The following is a 20,760-nucleotide window of genomic DNA, read 5'->3' on the forward strand; positions in this document are numbered from 1 at the left end:
TGCTTCCTTTCTCCCCTTCACCCACATTTGGCATTTCTCCCCAGGATATCCCTCCCCACCTCCCCCTCCCGCTGGCCCTCCCCTTTTCCCCCCAATAGACCCCAGTGTTTAATACTCCCCTCCCTGTGTACATGTGTTCTCATTTTTCATCACCCGCCTATGAGTGAGAATATGCAGTGTTTCATTTTCTGTTCTTGTGTCAGTTTGCTGAGAATGATGTTCTCCAGATTCATCCATGTCCCTACAAATGACACAAACTCATCATTTCTGATTGCTGCATAATATTCCATAGTGTATATGTGCCACATTTTTCCAATCCAGTCTATCATTGATGGGCATTTGGGTTGATTCCAGGTCTTTGCTATTGTAAACAGTGCTGCAATGAACATTCGTGTGCATGTGTCCTTATAATAGAATGATTTATACTTCTTTGGATATATACCCAGTAATGGGATTGCTGGGTCAAATGGAATTTCTATTTCTAAGGACTTAAGGAATCACCACACTGTCTTCCACAATGGTTGAACTAATTTACACTCCCACCAACAGTGTAAAAGTGTTCCTTTTTCTCCACATCCTCTCCAGCATCTGTTGTCTCCAGATTTTTTAATGATCGCCATTCTAACTGGCGTGAGATGGTATCTCAATGTGGTTTTGATTTGCATCTCTCTGATGACCAGTGACGATAAGCATTTTTTCATATGATTGTTGGCCTCATATATGTCTTCTTTTGTAAAGCGTCTGTTCATATCCTTTGCCCAATTTTGAATGGGCTTGTTTTTTTCCTGTAAATCTGTTTGAGTTCTTTGTAAATTCTGGATATCAGCCCTTTGTCAGATGGGTAAACTGCAAAAATTTTTTCCCATTCTGTTGGTTGCCGATTCACTCTAGTGACTGTTTCTTTTACTGTGCAGAAGCTGTGGAGTTTAATTAGGTCCGATTTGTCTATTTTGGCTTTTGTTGCCAATGCTTTTGGTGTTTTGTTCATGAAGTCCTTGCCTACTCCTATGTCTTGGATGGTTTTGCCTAGATTTTCCTCTAGGGTTTTTATGGTGCCAGGTCTTGTGTTTAAGTCTTTAATCCATCTGGAGTTAATTTTAGTGTAAGGTGTCAGGAAGGGGTCCAGTTTCTGCTTTCTGCACATGGCTAGCCAGTTTTCCCAACACCATTTGTTGAACAGGGAATCCTTTCCCCATTGCTTGTTTTTGTCGGGTTTATCAAAGATTGTATGGTTGTAGATATGTTGTGTTGCCTCCGATGCCTCTGTTCTGTTCCATTGGTCTATATCTCTGTTTTAGTACCAGTACCATGCTGTTTTGATTACTGTAGCCTTGTAGTATAGTTTGAAATCCGGTAGTGTGATGCCCCTGCTATGTTCTTTTTGCTTAGAATTGACTTGGCTATGCGGGCTCTCTTTTGGTTCCATATGAAGTTCATGGTGGTTTTTTCCAGTTCTGTGAAGAAAGTCAATGATAGCTTGATGGGTATAGCATTGATTCTGTAAATTACTTTGGGCAGTATAGCCATTTTTACGACATTAATTCTTCCTAACCATGAACATGGAATGTTTCTCCATCTGTTTGTGTCCTCTCTGATTTCGTTGAGCAGTGGTTTGTAGTTCTCCTTGAAGAGGTCCCTTACGTTCCTTGTGAGCTGTATTCCAAGGTATTTTATTCCTTTTGTAGCAATTGTGAATGGCAGTTCGTTCTTTATTTGGCTTTCTTTCAGTCTGTTATTGGTGTAGACGAATGCTTGTGATTTTTGCACATTGATTTTATATCCTGAGACTTTGCTGAAGTTGCTTATCAGTTTCAGGAGTTTTTGGGCTGAGGCGATGGGGTCTTCTAGGTATACTATCATGTCGTCTGCAAATAGAGACAATTTGGCTTCCACCTTTCCAATTTGAATACCCTTTATTTCTTTTTCTTGCCTGATTGCTGTGGCTAGAACTTCCAGTACTATATTGAATAGGAGTGGTGAGAGAGGGCATCCTTGTCTAGTGCCGGATTTCAAAGGAAATGCTTCCAGTTTTTGCCCATTCAGTATGATATTGGCTGTTGGTTTGTCATAAATAGCTTTTATTACTTTGCGATATGTTCCATCGATACCAAGTTTATTGAGGGTTTTTAGCATAAAGGGCTGCTGAATTTTGTCAAATGCCTTCTCTGTGTCAATTGAGATAATCATGTGGTTTTTGTTTTTGGTTCTGTTTAATGTGGTGAATTACGTTTATAGACTTGCGTATGTTGAACCAGCCTTGCATCCCCGGGATGAATCCTACTTGATCATGATGGATACGTTTTTTGATTTGCTGTTGCAATCGGCTTGCCAATATTTTATTGAAGATTTTTGCATCTATGTTCATCATGGATATTGGCCTGAAGTTTTCTTTTCTTGTTTCTGCTGGGTTTTGGTATCAGGATGATATTGGTCTCATAGAATGATTTGGGAAGGATTCCTTCTTTTTGGATTATTTGGAATAGTTTCAGAAGGAATGGTACCAGCTCCTCTTTGTGTGTCTGGTAGAATTTGGCTGTGAACCCGTCTGGACCTGGGCTTTTTTTGTGTGGTAGGCTCTTAATTGCTGCCTCGACTTCTGACCTTGTTATTGGTCTATTCATAGTTTCAGCTTCCTCCTGGTTTAGGCTTGGGAGGACACAGGAGTCCAGGAATTTATCCATTTCTTCCAGGTTTACTAGTTTATGTGCATAGAGTTGTTGGTAATATTCTCTGATGTTGATTTGAATTTCTGTGGAATCTGTGGTGATTTCCCCTTTATCATTTTTTATTGCATCTATTTGGTTGTTCTCTCTTTTCTTTTTTCTCAATCTGGCTAGTGGTCTGTCTATTTTGTTGATCTTTTCAAAAAACCAGCTCTTGGATTTATTGATTTTTTGGAGGGGTTTTCGTGTCTCAATCTCTTTCAGTTCAGCTCTGATCTTAGTAATTTCTTGTCTTCTGCTGGGTTTTGAGTTTTTTTGATCTTGCTCCTCTAGCTCTTTTAATTTTGACGATAGGGTGTCCATTTTGGATCTCTCCATTATTCTCATATGGGCACTTATTGCTATATACTTTCCTCTAGAGACTGCTTTAAATGTGTCCCAGAGATTCTGGCATGTTGTGTCTTTGTTCTCATTGGTTTCGAAGAACTTCTTTATTTCTGCCTTCATTTCATTGTTTATCCAGTCAACATTCAAGAGCCAGTTGTTCAGTTTCCATGAAGCTGTGCAGTTCTGGGTTGGTTTCTGAATTCTGAGTTCTAACTTGATTGCACTATGGTCTGAGAGGCTGTTTGTTATGATTTCAGTTGTTTTGCATTTGTTGAGCAGTGCTTTACTTCCAATTATGTGGTCAATTATAGAGTAGGTGTGATGTGGTGCTGAGAAGAATGTATATTCTGTGGATTTGGGGTGGAGAGTTCTGTAAATGTCTATCAGGTTTGCTTGCTCCAGGTCTGAGTTCAAGCCCTGGATATCCTTGTTGATTTTCTGTCTGGTTGATCTGTCTAATATTGACAGTGGAGTGTTAAAGTCTCCCACTATTATTGTGTGGGAGTCTAAGTCTCTTTGTAAGTCATTAGGAACTTGCCTTATGTATCTGGGTGCTCCTGTATTGGGTCCATATATGTTTAGGATCCTTAGCTCTTCTTGTTGTATCGATCCTTTTACCATTATGTAATGGCCTTCTTTGTCTCTTTTGATCTTTGTTGCTCTAAAGTCTATTTTATCAGAGATGAGAATTGCAACTCCTGCTTTCTTTTGCTCTCCATTTGCTTGGTAAATCTTCCTCCATTCCTTTATTTTGAGCCTTTGTGTATCCTTGCATGTGAGATGGGTTTCCTGGATACAGCACACAGATGGGTTTTGGATTTTTATCCAATTTGCCAGTCTGTGTCTTTTGATTGGTGCATTTAGTCCATTTACATTTAGGGTTAATGTATACAATATATTTTTATTAACCATAGTCACCCTGATATACAACAGATCTCTGGAATTTATCCCTCCTCTCTAACTGAAATTTTGTATCCATTGACCATCTCCCTAATGCCTTCCCCAGCCTTTCTCTGGTAATTACCATTCTACTCTCTGCTTCTATGAGTTCAACTTAGTTAGATTCCATATGCAAGTGAGATTACGTGGTATTTGTCTTGCTGTGCCTGGCTTATTTCACTTAATGTCCTCCAGGTTCATCCATGTTGTCACAAATGACAGGATTTCCTTCTTTTTTCTTTTCTTTTTTTTTTTTTTTTTTTTGAGATGGAGTTTCACTCTTGTTACCCAGGCTGGAGTGCAATGGTGCGATCTCAGCTCACTGCAACCTCCGCCTCCTGGGTTCAGGCATTTCTCCTGCCTCAGCCTCCTGAGTATCTGGGATTACAGGCACGTGCCACCATGCCCAGCTAATTTTTTGTATTTTTTTAGAAGAGACGGGGTTTCACCATGTTGACCAGGATAGTCTCGATCTCTTGCCCTCATGATCCGCTCGCCCTGGCCTCCCAAAATGCTGGGATTACAGGCTTGAGCCACTGCGCCCAGTGTCTTTTTTCAAAAAGCTGAATAGTACTCCATTGTGTGCATATTTGACATTTTCTTTATTCATCTGTTGATGGATACTTAGGTTGATTCCATACCCTGGCTATTGTGAATAATGCTGTAGTAAACATGGTAGTACATACATCTGTGTGAGGTACTGATTTCATTTCCTTTGGGTATGTACTCAGAAGAGGGATTGCTGAATCATTTGGTAGTTCTGTTTTTAGTTGTTTTTTTTTTTTTTTGGGGGGGGAATCTCCATACTGTTTTCTGTAATATTTGTATCAATTTACATTCCCAAAGTTTTACAAGGGTTCCATTTTTTCCACATCCTTATGAATACTTACCATCTTTTGTTTTTTTAAATAATAGCCATCCTAACAGGTGTGAGGTGATATCTTGTTTTAGTTTTAATGTGCATTTCCGTGATGACTGGTGATATTGAGAACTTTTTCACATACAAGTTGGCCACTTGTATGTCTTACTTTAAAAAATGTATATTTTATTTTTATTATATATAGGAACACATGATTATTGTACATATTTACAGACAATATTTATGTACATATTTATGATATTTCAATACATGTATACAATGTGTGATGATCAAATCAGGGTAGTTAGCATATTCATCATCTCAAATCTTTATCATTTATATGTGCTGGTAACATTCAACATTCTCTCTTCTAGCTATTTGAAAAAATACTTTAAATTATTGTTAGCTAGTTTAGTATAATGCTATAGAACACTGGAGATTATTCTTCTTATCCAGGATATACAGCATGGGCTAGCCTTCAATGGTAGTTAATCTGGTGTCTCGAGTACAGACATGCAAAGTGACCTTGGCTTGGGGGCCAAGGGTGTGACCTAGGTCTCTATGGCAGTGGCTCTGGTGTCTGAGGCATGGGCAGGCACAGTGGAGCACAGAGCTGGGGTCTGGAGTATGGGTATTTATAGAGTAACTGCAGTTTGAGGGTCAGTGACACATGCAGTATTGGGACAGGTGGCACCTCTGGTCCCAGAGTGGTACAGTAGCTGCTGCTTCTTGAGATGAGAGGCGTGTAGCCTCTCCTCCCTCTCTGGGGTTCCTTGGGCAGGAATGGCTGTTGGTTATCTCAGTGGCAAAAGATGTCAGTGTCCTCTCCAGAGTAGACTGCTAGGGACCATGGTGGTTCCTGCCACATGGCTAGTAGCAATAACCTCTGGCTTTCTTCTTTGCTTCTAGAAACCTTCTGGCATCTCAAGTATGCTGATCTCACCAGCAGTATTTTCTGTGTAGATATCCCCATTATTTTTTCTACTGTGTTGCTGCAGATTCTTAAATGGGCCCCTGAGCCCTCCCAGGAATACTTTAGTTTGTGGATAGCTGTCTACACTTGTTTTTTGTGGCAGGGGGTGATGAAGGCTGATATCTCCTACTCTGCCCTCTTGGTCCTTCAGTATCTAGTTTGCCCTATTCTAATGATACCCTGCCATGTCCCCTAAAGTAACCATATATGCTTAAATATGATTGCTATTATTTTCCGGGACATAACACTTTCAGTTCTGTTGTACCCAGCCTACCCATTCCTCCCACTGTCCTGTCTCGAAACAAATACAGCACTTCTGTCACTATAGATTAGATTTCATTTATTTACGTGGAATCATAGAGGATGTTTTTTGGGATCTGGCTTTTTTTTATTCACTCTATTTCTTGTTAGATTTATCCATTTTATTGCCTATTTCAATGGTTCATTTTTAAATTACAGAATAGCATTATAGTATAGGACATACTTCAATTCATTTTGTCTATCACTTGTTGATGGATATTTGGGTTGTATTCAATTTAGGAGCTCTTGCATATGTGTCTTTACAGAGAAACATGCTTTCTTTCTCTAGGGTAAATAGGATTGCAGTGGCTGGATCATGTTATAAATATAAGACTAACATTATAAGAAACTGCCAAACTGTTTTCAAAGTGGTTGTACCATTTTTCATTGTCTCAGCAGAGCTTCATCCTGTGCCACCTTGTCAGTGCTTGGTATGATTGGTCTCTATCTTTAGTGATTTTCATGGGGAGATAAAAAAAGAAGACCCAATGTAGCTTAAATTAATTAGGCCTCAAAAATATTAACTATTTAAATAAATAACATTTAATCTACCGTGCTAAAATTTTCAGTTGTGGTGACTTCAGAGCATGGTACAACCTCTGAATGATTAAAACCTAGACCAACCAGTTATTCATAAAAATATTTCTATCATTTATTGAACCAAGCAATTTGATCAGTAGAACAAGTTACCCTAGGGGTAATAGCATCATCATGTCTTAAGAGTTCATATCAACCATGGGAGTTTACAAGTTTGATGTGGGATCAGAACATCCCAATAGTATAACAGCTATTAATAGTTCATGTTTTCAGTGTCCAAAGCCCTACATGATTTGAGTTCAGGATCTGGGTTGGTTTCTACCCATTTAATATTTTTCCCAATACAAAAAGAGAAGAGAATTAGGGCATACAAAAAGCACCCTTAATTCAATAGATGATATAATCTAGATCTAACTTATTATTATACACCTAGCCCCAAAACAGGGCTTGTTAAGATAGTAGAGCCCAGTAATTGCATAAAACTTGAAACTTTGTAATCAGGGGTTCAGTTAGTCTTTTAAAAAAATAATTGTTCATTTTATTTTTAATTTTTGTGAGTATACAGTAAATGTATATATTTATGGGGTACATCAGACATTTTAATACAGGCATGTAATGTGTATTAATCACATTATGGAAAATGGGTATCTATCCCCTCAAGCATTTATCCTGTTATAAAAAATCCAATTATACTCTTTTAGTTGTTTCATTCTAACTATTTTTTTGTACCCATTAACCATCCCCACATCTCCCCAATCCTCCCCAATACCCTTCCCAGCCTCTGGTAACCATCCTTCTACTCTCTATCTCCACAGGCTCAATTGTTTTGATTTTTAGACCCCACAAATAAGTAAGAACATGCAATGTTTCTGCTTCTATGCCTGGCTTACTTCACTTAGCATAATGATCACCAGTTTATCCATGTTTTTGCAAATGACTGGATCTTATTATTTTTTATGGCTGAATAGGACTTTATTATGTATAAGTACCACATTTTCTTTATTCATTCATCTGTCTGATAGATACTTAGGCTGCTTCTAAATCCTGTCTATTTTGAACAGGGTGGCAACAAACATGGGAGTGCAGATGTCTCTTCGATATACTGATTTCCTTTCTTTTGTGTATCCAGAGTAGGATTTCTGGATCGCATAGGTAGCTCTATTTTCAGTTTTTTCAGGAACCTGCAAAATGGTCTCTACAATGGTTGTGGTAATTTACATTCCCACTAACAGTGTACGAGGGTTCCCTTTTCTCCACATCTTCATCTGCTTTTGTTATTGCCTGTCTTTTGGACATAAGGCATTTTAACTGAGGAGAGGTGATATCTCATTGTAGTTTTGATTTCCATTTCTCTGATGATTCATGATGTTGAGCACCTTTATATGTCTATTTGTCATTTGTCTTCTTTTGAGAAATGTCTATTCAGATATTTTGTCCATTTTAAAATCAGATTATTATATTTTTTCCTATAGAATTGAGATACTTAGACATCTGGTTATTAATCTCTTGTTAGATGTTAGTTTGCAAACATTTTCACCCATTCTATGGGTTGTCTCTTAACTTTGTTGATTATTTCCTCTGCTGTGCAGAAGCTTTTTAACTTGATGTGATCCCACTTGTCCATTTTTGCTTTGGTTGCCTGTGCTTGTGGGGTATTACTCAAGAAATCTTTGCCCAGACTGATGTCCTGGAGAGTTTTTCCAAAGTTTTCTTGTAGTAGTTGTATAGTTTGAGGTCTTAGATTTAATTTTTTAGTCTACTTTGATTTGATTTTTATATATGACGAGAGATAGGGGATATAGGTATCCAGTTTTCCCAGCACCATTTATTGAAGGTACTGTCTTTACAGTATGTGTTCTTCACACCTTTATCAAAAATGATTTCATTTTAGACATATGGATTTCTTTCCAGGTTCTTTATTCTGTTCCATTTATCCTCATGTCTGTTTTTATGACCGTAGTATGCTGTTTTGGTTACTATAGCTCTGTAGTATAATTTGAAGTCAGGTAATGTAATTCTTCCACTTTTGTTTTTATTGCTCAGGATCGCTTTAGCTATTCTGAGTCTTTTGTGGGTCCCTTTTAGGGTACTTTTTTCTGTTTCTGTGAAAATTGTCATTGATACTTTGATAGAGATTGTATTGAATCTGTGGTTGCTTTGGATAGTATGGGCATTTTGACAATGTTGACTCTTCCAATGTGTGAACATGGAATATTTTTCCATCTTCTAGTGTCCCCTTCAATTTCTTGCATCAGTCCTTTGTAGTTTTCACTTTAGAGATCTTTCACTTCTTTGCTTAATTCCTATGTATTTTATTTCATTTGTGGCTATTGTAGATGAGCTTACTTTTTTCAGATTGTTCACTGTTGGCACACAGAAATGCTACCAATTTTTCCATGTTGATTTTGTATCCTGCAACTTCACTGAATTTATTTATTAGTATGAATTGTTTTTTGGTGGAGTCTTTAGGTTTTTTCAAATATAAGATCATGTCATCTGCAAACAAGGATGATTTTATTTCTTCCTTTCCAACTTGGAGGCACTTTATATACTTTATATCTTTCTCCTCTCTGAATGCTGTAGCTAAGAGCTCCATTGAATAACAGCTATGTTGAATAACAGTGGTGAAAGTGGGCATCCATATTGTGTTCCAGATCTTAGAGAAAAGGCTTTCTATTTGTTCCCATTCACTATGATACTAGCTGTGGGTCTGTCAACATGGGTTTTATTATGTTGAGGTCTGTTACTTTACCCCAGTTTTTTTAGGGTTTTTATCATGAAAGAGATGTTGAATTTTATCAAATGCTTTTCCAGCATCAATTAAAATGATCATATGGTTTTTGTCTTACTGTTGACATGATATATCACATTGATTGATTTGCATATGTTAAACCATCCTTGCATCCCAAAGATAAATCCCACTTGGTCATGATGAATGATCTTTTAAATGTATCATTGAATTGGATTTGCTAGTATTTTGTTGAGGATTTTTGCATCAATGTTTATCATAGAATTTACCCTATAGTTCTTTTTTAATGTGTTTTTGTCTGGTTTTGGTATCAGAATAATACTAGCATCATAGAATGAGTTTGGAAGTATTCCCTCTTCCTGTTTTTTGGAATAGTTTAAGTATGATTGGTATTAGTTCTTTTTTTTTTTTTTTTAAATATGGAACACTTCACGAATTTGCGTGTCATCCTTGCGCAGGGGCCATGCTAATCTTCTCTGTATCATTCCAATTTTAGTATATGTGCTGCCGAAGCGAGCACGGTATTAGTTCTTTTTTAAATGTTTGGTAGCATTTAGCAGGGAAGCCATGGGGTCCCGAACTTTTCGTTACTGGGTGTACTATTCATACTAATAAATCAATTCAGTGAAGTTGCAGGATACAAAATCAACATGGAAAAATCAGTCTGTCTTCACATTGCTGATAAAAACATACCCAAGACTGGGCAATTTACAAAATAAAGAGGTTTAATTGGATTTACAGTTCCACGTGGCTGGGGAAGCCTCACAATCATGGTGGAAGGCAAGGAGGCGCAAGTCACGTCTCACATAAATGGCAGCAGGCAAAGAGATAGAGAGAGCTTGTGCAGAGAAACTCTTGTTTTTAAAACCATCAGATCTCATGAGACCTATTCGTTCGTTATCACAAGAACAGCATGGGAAAGACCCATCCCCATAATTCAGTCATCTTCCCCTGGGTCCCTCCCACAACATGTGGGAATTATGGGAGCTACAAGATGAGATTTGGGTGGGGACAAAGAGCCAAACTATATCACTGGAAAGAATATTTATTATGGCTTTAATCTCATTACTTGTTATTGGTCTATTTAGGTGTTGGATTTCTTCCTGATTCAATCTTGGTAGATTGTATGTGGCTAAAATTTGTTCATTTATTTTAGATTTTCAAATTTATTCCCATTTAGTTGCTCATAATAGCCACTAATGATCTTTTTCATTCCTGTGTTATCAGTTGTAATGTCTCATTTTTAATCTCTTATTTTGTTTATTTGGATCTTCTTTTTTTCTTAGTCTGGCTAAAGGTTTGTCAATTTTGTTTAACTTTGTAAAAACCCAATTTTTTTGTTTAAGTGATCTTTTGTATTGTTTTCTTTATTTCAATTTCATTTATTTATGCTCGGATCTTTATTATTTATTTTCTTCAATTTGAGGTTTGAGATTTGTTATTGCTTTGTAGTTCTTTAAGATGCATCATTAAGTTGTTTATTTAAAGTTTTTCTTCTTTATTTGATGTAGACATTTATACCTATAAACTTCCCTCTGAGTACTGCTTTTGCTGTATGCCACAGGTTTTAGTATATTATGTTTCCATTATTATTTGTTTCAAGAAATTTTTCAGCTTCCTTCTTAATTTCTTTGTTGCCCCACTTGTCATTCAGGAGCATAATGTTTAATTTCCACATTCTTGTATAGTTTCCAAAATTCCTCTTGTTATTGATTTTTAGTTTTATTCCATTGTAGTCAGAGAAAATGCTTGATATTATTTCAATTTTTTTAATGTTTTCAGACTTGTTTTGTCACCTATCATATGGTCTATCCTTGAGAATGATCCCTGTGCTGAGGAAAAGAAGGTGTATTCTGCAGCCATTGGATAAAATATTCTGTAAATTTCTATTTGGTCCATTTATTCCATAGTTTTGATTAAGTCCAAAGTTTCTTTGTTGATTTCTATCTGGGAGATGTGTCCAATGCTGACAGTGAAATGTTGAAGTCTCCAGCTTTTAATGTATTGGAACCTATCTATTTCTTTAGCTCTAGCAATATTTGCTTTATATACCTGGGTTCTCCAGTGTTGGGTGCACATATTCTTTTTTTTTTTTTTTTTTTTTTTGAGACGGAGTTTCACTCTTGTTACCCAGGCTGGAGTGCAATGGCACGATCTCGGCTCACCGCAACCTCCGCCTCCTGGGTTCAGGCAATTCTCCTGCCTCAGCCTCCTGAGTAGCTGGGATTACAGGCACGTGCCACCATGCCCAGCTAATTTTTTATATTTTTAGTAGAGACGGAGTTTCACCATGTTGGCCAGGATGGTCTCGATCTCTTGACCTCGTGATCCACCCGTCTCAGCCTCCCAAAGGGGTGCATATATTCTTAAAATTGTTATGTCCTTTTGCTGAATCGGTCTCTTGATCATTATATAGTGGCCTTCTTTGTCTCTTCTTATAGTTTTTGTCTTGAAATCTATTTTGTCTGGTATGAATATAGATGCTCCTGTTCTTTTTTGGTTTCTGTTGGCATAGAATGTCTTTTTTCATTGCTTTATTTTCAGCCTATATGTGCCTTTCTAGGTGAAGTATGTTTCCAGGGACTAATCCTGGAGAAATAGAGATATGTGACCTTATTTAGTTCATTTGGTGAGGTCATGTTTTCCTGGCTGGTCTTGTTACTTGTAGATGTTTGTCTGTGTCTGGGCATTGCAGAGTTAAGTATTTATTGTACTCTTCAGTTTGGTCTTGTTTTTACCCATTCTTTTTGAGAAGGCTTTCCAAAAGGACTTGAATGTTGTAATCTAAACTGTACCTGCCTTGGGTGGGACCCCAAACCCAATAATGCTATGGTTCTTGTGGACTCGTAGAGGTACCACCTTGATGGTCTTGGACACAATCTGGAAGAATTCTCTGGATTACCAGACAGAGACTTGTTCTCTTCCCTTACTTTTTCCCCAACAAATGGAGTATCTCTATTTATTCTGAGTCACCTGGAGCTAGGAGTGGCATGTGCTTGTAGTCCCAGATACTTGGGAGGCTAAAGTGGGAGGATTGCTTGAGCCCAGGAGTTTAAGCCTGCACTTAAACCCCAAAATGGTTTTGAATTGATTCTCACTTAACCCAAGAATCATTCTAGGACCCATATACTGTAAATATAGTTTAAATAAAATGTTATGTTATAAATGTAATAGCAGAAAATTAAAACTTCTTATTTTCTGAGAAAGTGTGCAAGAACTACTAACTCATGTCACCATGGATAACAATATGACTTTCTCAACTTTTAAAGGATAAAAGTAACCTGTTGACCTTAGGAGCCAAAAAATTGGTACAACTCCAAATAAAAGTAAATAAATGTATTTTTAAAATTTATCACAATTTTACTGATCCTCCTAATTCTACCAATTACTGTAACGACTGTTTGTAAACTTATTTCTAACCTATGTAAAAACTTCTATTTCATACACTTTTACAGCCAACCTCATTCCAGCCCTAATATTAATTTGCTTGAGCCAACAAATAATTATTTCAAACTGACACTATCCAAACTTTAAAATTAACACTCACCTTCAAGCTTGATTATGTCTTTTAAAAATTTTAATTTTCCGTAGGTTCTTGGGGAACAGGTGGTTTTGTTACATATGTTCTTTAGTACTGATTTGTGAGATTTTGGTGAACTCATTACCAGAGCAGTATACACTGTACCCAGTTTGTAGTCTTTTCATTCCTAACCCCCCTCCCACCCTTTCATCCAAGTCCCCAAAATCCATTTTATCATTCTTAGGCCTTTGCATCCTCACAGCTTAGCTCTCACTTATGAGTGAGAATGTATGATATTTGGTTTTCGATTCCTGAGTTACTTCACTTAGAATAATGGTCTCCAATTCCATCCAGGTTGCTGTGAATGCCATTATTTTGTTAGGCTGAATAGTATTTCATCACACACACACACACACACACACACACACACACACACACACATATATTTTCTCTTTATCACTCATTGATTGATGGGCATTTGGGCTGGTTCTATATTTTTGCAATTGCAAATTCTGCTGTTACAAACATGCATGTATAAGTATCTTTTTCATATAATGACTTCTTTTCCTCTGGGTAGATACCCAGTTAGTGGGATTGTTGGATCAAATGGTAGTCCTACTTTTAGTTCTTTAAGGAATCTCTGCAGTGTTTTCCATAGTGATTATACTAGTTTACATTCCCATCAGCAGTGTAAAAGTGGTTCCTTTTCACTACATCTCTGCCAACATCTATTTTTTTTTCTTTTTAGATTATTCCCATTCTTGCAGGAGTAAGATGGTATTGCATTGTGGTTTTGATTTGCATTTCCCTCATCATTAATGACGTTGAGCATTTTTTCATATGTTTGTTGGTCATTTGTGTATCTTCTGAAAATTGTCTATTTGTGCCCTTAGTCATTTTTTGATAGGATTGTTTGTTTTTTTTTTCTTGCTAATTTTCCTTGTAGATTCTGGATATTAGTCCCTTCTTGGATGTATAGGTTGTGAAGCTTTTTCCCACTCTGTGGGTTGTCTCTTCAGTCTGCTGATTGTTTCTTTTGCGGTGCAGAAGCTCTAGTTTAATAAAGTCACACATATTTATCATTGTTTTTGTTGCATTTGCTTTTGGGTTCTTGGTCATGAAGTCTTTGCCTAAGTCAATGTCAAGAAGGATTTTTCCAATGTTATCTTCTAGAATTTTTATCATTTCAGGTCTTAGATTTAAGTCCTTGGTTCATCTTGAGTTTGTTTTTGTATAAGGTGAGAGATGAGGATCCAGTATCATCCTTCTACATGTGGCTTGCCAATTATCCCAGCACCATTTGTTGAATAGGTTTTTATCGGTAGCACTTTTTGTTACATGATCTGTCAAAGAGTTCTCAATATGCTATATACATTCAGATCCAAACATTAACTGATTCTTTAAGTGTTTACTCATATTTCTCACTGTACTATTTCTAGTTACACTCAACAACCCCTTTTAACTCCTTGAGAACAAGCAGGAATTATATTATTTTTGTCAGTTGATTATATGGCTGAATAGACACAAATATAGCAGCCCACCAAACAATTTAATATAACTGCATTGGATATAGTGAATTCATACTACAATAGTATGAGTTTTTAAATTTTATTCAAACACATGAGAATGCAATAAATTTTTGTGCTCAATTTCTACCCAATATCCTTCCATTAAGTGGAGTCATTCTGGCAACTGACAAGTTTGCTTAATTTGGCCTTCACCCATTACTACCATCAGAAACAGAAGGTACAACACCTGTCTCAGCCCTGCTCTATTTCATCACAGTGTTTTAGCAGGGGCTCTTAACCCACTTTTATCCACCAATAGAAAAGAATAAAACAATCCAAACACTAATAATATGCTTAGGTGCTATTACCACTACATTTATAGCAATTTGTGCTCTAACACAAAGTGACATCAAAAAGATTGTCACATTTTGTACCTCAAGACAACTAAATCTTAGAATAGTCATTATTGGTATTAATCAGCTACATCTAGCACCTCTCCGCATTTAGACACATGCATTCTTTAAAACTATGCTATTTATATATTCAGAGCCATCATCTACAACCTTAATGATGATCAAGATATTCAAAAATAGGATGTCTATTTAAAGACATACCCTTCATTCCTCCTCACTTACTATTGGAAGCCTTGCACTCACAGGCATACCTTTCCTTACAGGCTTCTACTTCAAAGACTTATTTATCAAAACTGCGAGCATGTTGTATACTACTGCCTGAGCCCTTTTAATCACACTTATCACCACCTCCCTAGCAGCTGTATATAGTACTCAAATTGTCTTTTTTTGCACTCCTAGGACTACATAGTTTTTCAACTTTCATTATTATCAATGAAAATAACTCCTCGTAATTCAATTAAATGTTTAACAATTAGCAGTATTTTTGCTTTTTTAAAAAAATTACCAACAACATTTCTCCTGTAACTATTCCCCAAATGACTATGCCATTATACCTAAAACTTTCAGCCCTTGCTGTAACTATTTTAGGCTTCATTATAGCAATTAGAATTTAACCTAATAACATGTAATAGGAAATTTGAATTATCTCCATACATATATAAATTTTTTAACTTTCTAGGATTTTTTTCAACAGTTGTTCACCATTTAACAGTATACTTAAACCTTTCTAAAAGTCAGAGCATCACTGTAACTAAACTTGACTAGAAAAATACCAAAAATTATCTCATCTCCAAATAATAGCCTCAGTAACTGTTCCTAACCAAAATGGCCTAATTAAATTATATTTCTTCTCCTTCATTTCATTTTTGTTAGCTGTACTTCTAGCCACTTAATATCTCTGAGTAATTTCAGCAACAACAAAATATTAACAAAGGATCAGTCACGACCATTAATCAACTTCATTAACTGTACAATGCAGCCACACCTATAGTATCTTCACAAAGAAGCCCACCTTCTTCACCCTCAATAATCACTCAATCCTCTAAATTTTTGAAATCAATAATAATTTCTATTTCATCATAGCATATTATTTATACAATGATTAAATAATTCTATTAATAATCCTAACAATAGAACCCCTTCAAATAACAACACCAGATCCTCACATTTCAGGATATTCTTTAGTAGCTATGGCTATAGGATTCTAAATACTACCAGTATCCCTGCTAAATAAATTTGAAACACTATCATTCCCATAAAACCCCACCAAAATTTATTATTTTTCTGAATTCCATACCACCATTAATAACCATAAACCTATGTAACAGGTAAAAGTTTTGAAGAAAATCCCATGATGCCTACAACAAAAATAGTAACAAAATATAGTATATGTCATGAAAAATCATCATTGTTTGTCAACTGTCAGAACTCAAATAACCAACATTTAAAAATTTCACCCCCTAATAAAAATTCTTAATCACTCATTTATTGATCTACCAGCACCATCAAACATCTGAACATGACGAAATTTCAGTTCCCTACTGAGTTTGCCTAGCTTTACCAATCATTGCTGGGCTTTTCTTAGCTATACACTGTACCTCAGACATAATAATTACGTTTTCCTCTATCACACAAATCTGCTGAGATGTAAACTATGGCTGAATCATTTACTATTTAGATGCTAATGGATATCTGTATTCTTTATCTGTTTATTCTTGTAGTCTGAGGTCTTTACCTTTCTAGAAGCCTGAAGCATTGGAATTATTCTTTTATTCACAGTAATAGCTATAGCATTCATAGGCTATATCTTACGATGGAGAGAAACAACAATCACAAATTTACTATTAACTATACCATATATTGGCACCAACCTGTTAGAATGAATCGGAGGTGGATTTTCTCTTGACAGAGGCACTTTCACACAATTCTTCACCTTTCATTTTATTCTGCCATTAATTGTTTCAGCTCTAGTTGTTGTGCACCTTCTACTCCCACATGAAATAGGATCACATAACCCAAGGAATCTCAACCAATGCAAATAAAATCCCGTTCCACCCCTACCACACAATTAAAGGCATTTTAGGGTTTGTTTTCCTATTACTTCTACTCAAACTTGTTTTATTCTCTCCTGACTTTTTAGGAAACCGAGAGTATATTCCAGGAAATCCCCTCAATATACTACCTCATATTAAACCAGAGTGGTATCTTCTATTTGCCAGTGCAATTTAGGATCTACTCCCAATAAACTAGGAGGTGCTGTAGCCCTTGTGCTCTTAATCTTAATTTTAGCAATCATTCTCATCCTTCAGTTATCTGAGCAATGAAGCGTGATATTCCAGCTACTAAGCCAATGCCTATTTTGGGTTCTGGTATATAATAACCTCATACTCACACAAATTGAAGGTCAATCAGTAGAATACCCTTTCATTATTATTGAATAAGTATTATCCATTCTGTATTTTTTCCTTGTTCTCATATTAATACCACTTATTAGCCTAATCAAGAATAAACTTCAATGAATAGTTCTTGTAGTTTATTAAACTTGGTCTTGTAAACCAAAAATGGAGAGCACCTCCCCCCTGCACAAAGAAAAAGCCTTTCACTCCGCTGTCAGCATGCAAAGCTGAAATTCTATTCCCTGATTCATATACTGAATGCAAAGAAATTGTTCTTGAGTTCTATGTCAGTATGGTAAAAAATAAACATAAAATCTAATCCTGTGTACATCAAGCATTATGTAATTTACCCCATTAATTATGTACTAATACTATATACACTTCATCATACCTTATACATTTATATCTTACGGTGCTTTAAAATCATTCCCCATGCATACAAGCCTGCACATCAAACTAATCACAGTGCATAATACATTAAATTAAAAGTCCACACAAATGGATTTAACCATGAGTATTGTTCCATACATTAAGTTCTTCATTTTAAATAGGATATAATATTATTGATTATACATAGCACTGGAAGTCAAATCCTTTTTGGACAAAATGCTTATCACTTGCAATAGGATTTCTTATCTACAAAGCTTTGAGAAAGTAGCAATCTGCTCAGGAAGTGTCCATCTTCTCACTCTGAACTCAGAAAACTTGGGGGTTTCTAGACTGAAACTATACCAGACATCTGGTTCTTGTTTCAGGGCCATGAGCTTGTAACTATTCACTCATTCCTCTTAATTAAGATATTCCAGTGAACTAATGTCTAATCAGCCCATGATCACTCATAACTGTGGTGTCATGCATTTGGTATTTTTTAATTTCAGGGGATGGCATGATCCAACATGGCCGTCAAGGCCTTGACACAACTTGATTGTAGCTGAATTTAAATTGAATGTTATTTTCTCACATAAAACCCTTAAGGTGTTAATTAATCCATGCTCAATGGACATAATAAAAACAAGATAATAATAACAGATATTATTATCTGTTATATAATAAATATAACAGATGCATAATTATTCCCATCAAGTATGATTAACTCTGCAAACTCCCTCTAATCTCCTACTTTAAGCTGGTACAGTATTTATGTAAATATGTGTTTTATTCTTGCCAAACCCCAAAACAAAAAAACTTATATCTGCTGATTATTACCTAAGGTTCTAACATGTACCCACATATTATTAAATTCAATTATAAGCTTATCTAGAACATTATTTCAGCCTAACTCCTAATTAAAACATTGTCTAAAACAAAAAAAAAATCCATTAAAAATATGATTTTCTGCCTCCATCCACCATGGCATGGTATACCTATGTAACAATCCTGTAAGATCTGTACATGTACCCCAGAACTTAAAGGATAATAAAAAAATGGAAATATGTTTTTGGTTAATATAGGTGTTTATTTGTTTTTACATAATGGAAACCAAAACTAATTTAAAATAAAAATTGAGAAAGTTAAAAAAAATCTGATTTTCTAGGCTAAAACTTTTTGTTTCTTAGTAAGATTATAAAAAAATTCTCAATACTAGAATAACACTTAAATTTAGCAATTTTCCCACAAGGGAGTATTCTCTAGATACAAGTTGATGTAGCTTAATTCACTAAAGCAAGGCACTGAAAAATGCCTGAATGAATTCATGTAACTTGATAAACACACGGGTTTGGTCTTGGCCTTTTAATTAATTCTTAATGAGATTACCTATGCAAATATCTGAATTCCAGTGAGAATGCCATCTAGATCAGCAGAAGATCAAAAGGAGCAGATACCAAGCACACTTAGTAGTATCTCATAATGCCTTGTTCAACCACACCCCCACGAGAAACAGTAGTGATAAAAATTAAGCAATAAACAAAAGTTCGAGCAACGTATAGTAACTCCCCTTAGGGTTGGTAAATTTCGTGCTAGCCACTGAGGTCATACGATTAAACCAAATCAATAATACCCAATGGTTTATGATTATGTATAACCATAAAAGGCAATAGCTAAAATGAAAATAAACTGTGAAAGCGACTTCAGTATGTTCTGAATTCACAATAGCTAAGACCCCAACTGGAATTAGATACTCCACTATGCTTAGCCATAAACTTAACCGAAATAAACAAAGTTATTTGCCAGAATACTACCAGCAACAGCTTAAATCTCAGAGGATTTGGTGGTGACTTATATTTCTCTAGAGGAGGCTATTCTATAATTGATAAACTCTGACAAACCTCACCATTTCTTGCCAATTCAACCTGTATACTGCTATCTTCATCTAACCCTAAAAAGTCTTAAAGTAATCACAAATATTCATGTAAAAACACTAGGTCAAGGTGTAGTCTATGAGATGGAAAGAAATAGGCTACAGTTTCTAATTAAAGGATACTCACCTAAAATAACCCCAATGAAACTAAAGGTCAAAGGGGGAGTTAGTAGTAAATTAGGAATAGAGAGCATAGATGGATGAACATGAACACACCACCTGGCAGCCTCCTGAAATACTTTAACAAACCCAAATATATAATTAAAACAAATTTATCTATAAGAGAAGGTAAGTCATAACAAAATAATCATATTGGAAAGTGTGCTTAGGTAAACCAAAATGTATCTGAATTCGAAACACCAGACTTACACCCAGAAGATTTCATATTAATCTGACCACTTTGAACCAACACTAACAAAACTCAACAGCTACATATATTTAAATCAAAACATTAATTCATAAAAAGTATAGAAGATAGAATTGTATTTAGGTGCTATAGAAAAAGTATTGTAGAGGAGCAATGCCAACAATAATTTTTAAAGTACAAAAAATTAAAGCTATAAGGTAGTGATGCCTTGTAGTTTTCATTTACATTTCCCTAATGATTAATGATGTTTGAGTATCTTTTCATGTACTTATTTGACAGTTGTTTATCTTCTATAGATAAGTGTCTATTCAACTCTTTTGCCTATTTATTTATTGGAATGTTTGTTTTTTAATTGAATTTGGTGATTTTTTCTATAGTCTGTATACAAGTACTTTATTAGATATGATTTGCAAACACTTTCTCCCAATCGGGGCTTCTCTTTTCACTCTCTTAACAGTGTCTTTGTTAGACCCAGAGTTTTTAACCTTGATGCATTCCAAATTATTGATTTATTTATCTAAGGAATTTTTTATGTAACTCAAGGTCACGATTATACTCTCCTGTGTTTTCTCTACAAGTTTTATACTTTAGGTTTTATATTTACATCTATGATCCATTTCAAAGTGCCTTTCGCATTGTCTTTTGTATGTGGTACAATATATAGATCACAGTTTATAATTGTATATATGAATATCCACTTGTTTCAGCACAATATATTGAAAATATCACCCTTTATCCATTGAATGGCTTCTTCACCTTTGTCAAAAGTCAGTTTTCCAATATATTTTATATAGGTCAATTCCAATATATAGGTCAATTTTTAGGTGGTTTATTTTGTTCCTTTGATCTA

General features: G+C 35.6%; 1 protein-coding gene, 1 long non-coding RNA gene and 1 other non-coding gene across 52 annotated transcripts in view; 1 reads left to right on the plus strand and 2 right to left on the minus strand.

Moving 5' to 3' along the window:
• Window positions 1–16,856, minus strand: part of LOC144581170 (uncharacterized) — a 52,722-nt gene extending 35,866 nt beyond the window's left edge. The window contains exon 1 of the long non-coding RNA XR_013531699.1: window positions 16,720–16,856. This is a non-coding gene — a long non-coding RNA (uncharacterized LOC144581170). The remainder of the gene's footprint in view (window positions 1–16,719) is intronic.
• Window positions 1–20,760, plus strand: part of RAB40AL (RAB40A like) — a 145,942-nt gene that overhangs the window by 24,144 nt on the left and 101,038 nt on the right. The window lies entirely within an intron of this gene.
• Window positions 9,821–9,927, minus strand: LOC118150721 (U6 spliceosomal RNA). Its single transcript, XR_004738874.1, has one exon. It is a non-coding gene; the product is annotated as a U6 spliceosomal RNA (small nuclear RNA).

Source organism: Callithrix jacchus, chromosome X, assembly GCF_049354715.1.
Source record: "Callithrix jacchus isolate 240 chromosome X, calJac240_pri, whole genome shotgun sequence".
NCBI lineage: Eukaryota > Metazoa > Chordata > Mammalia > Primates > Cebidae > Callithrix > Callithrix jacchus.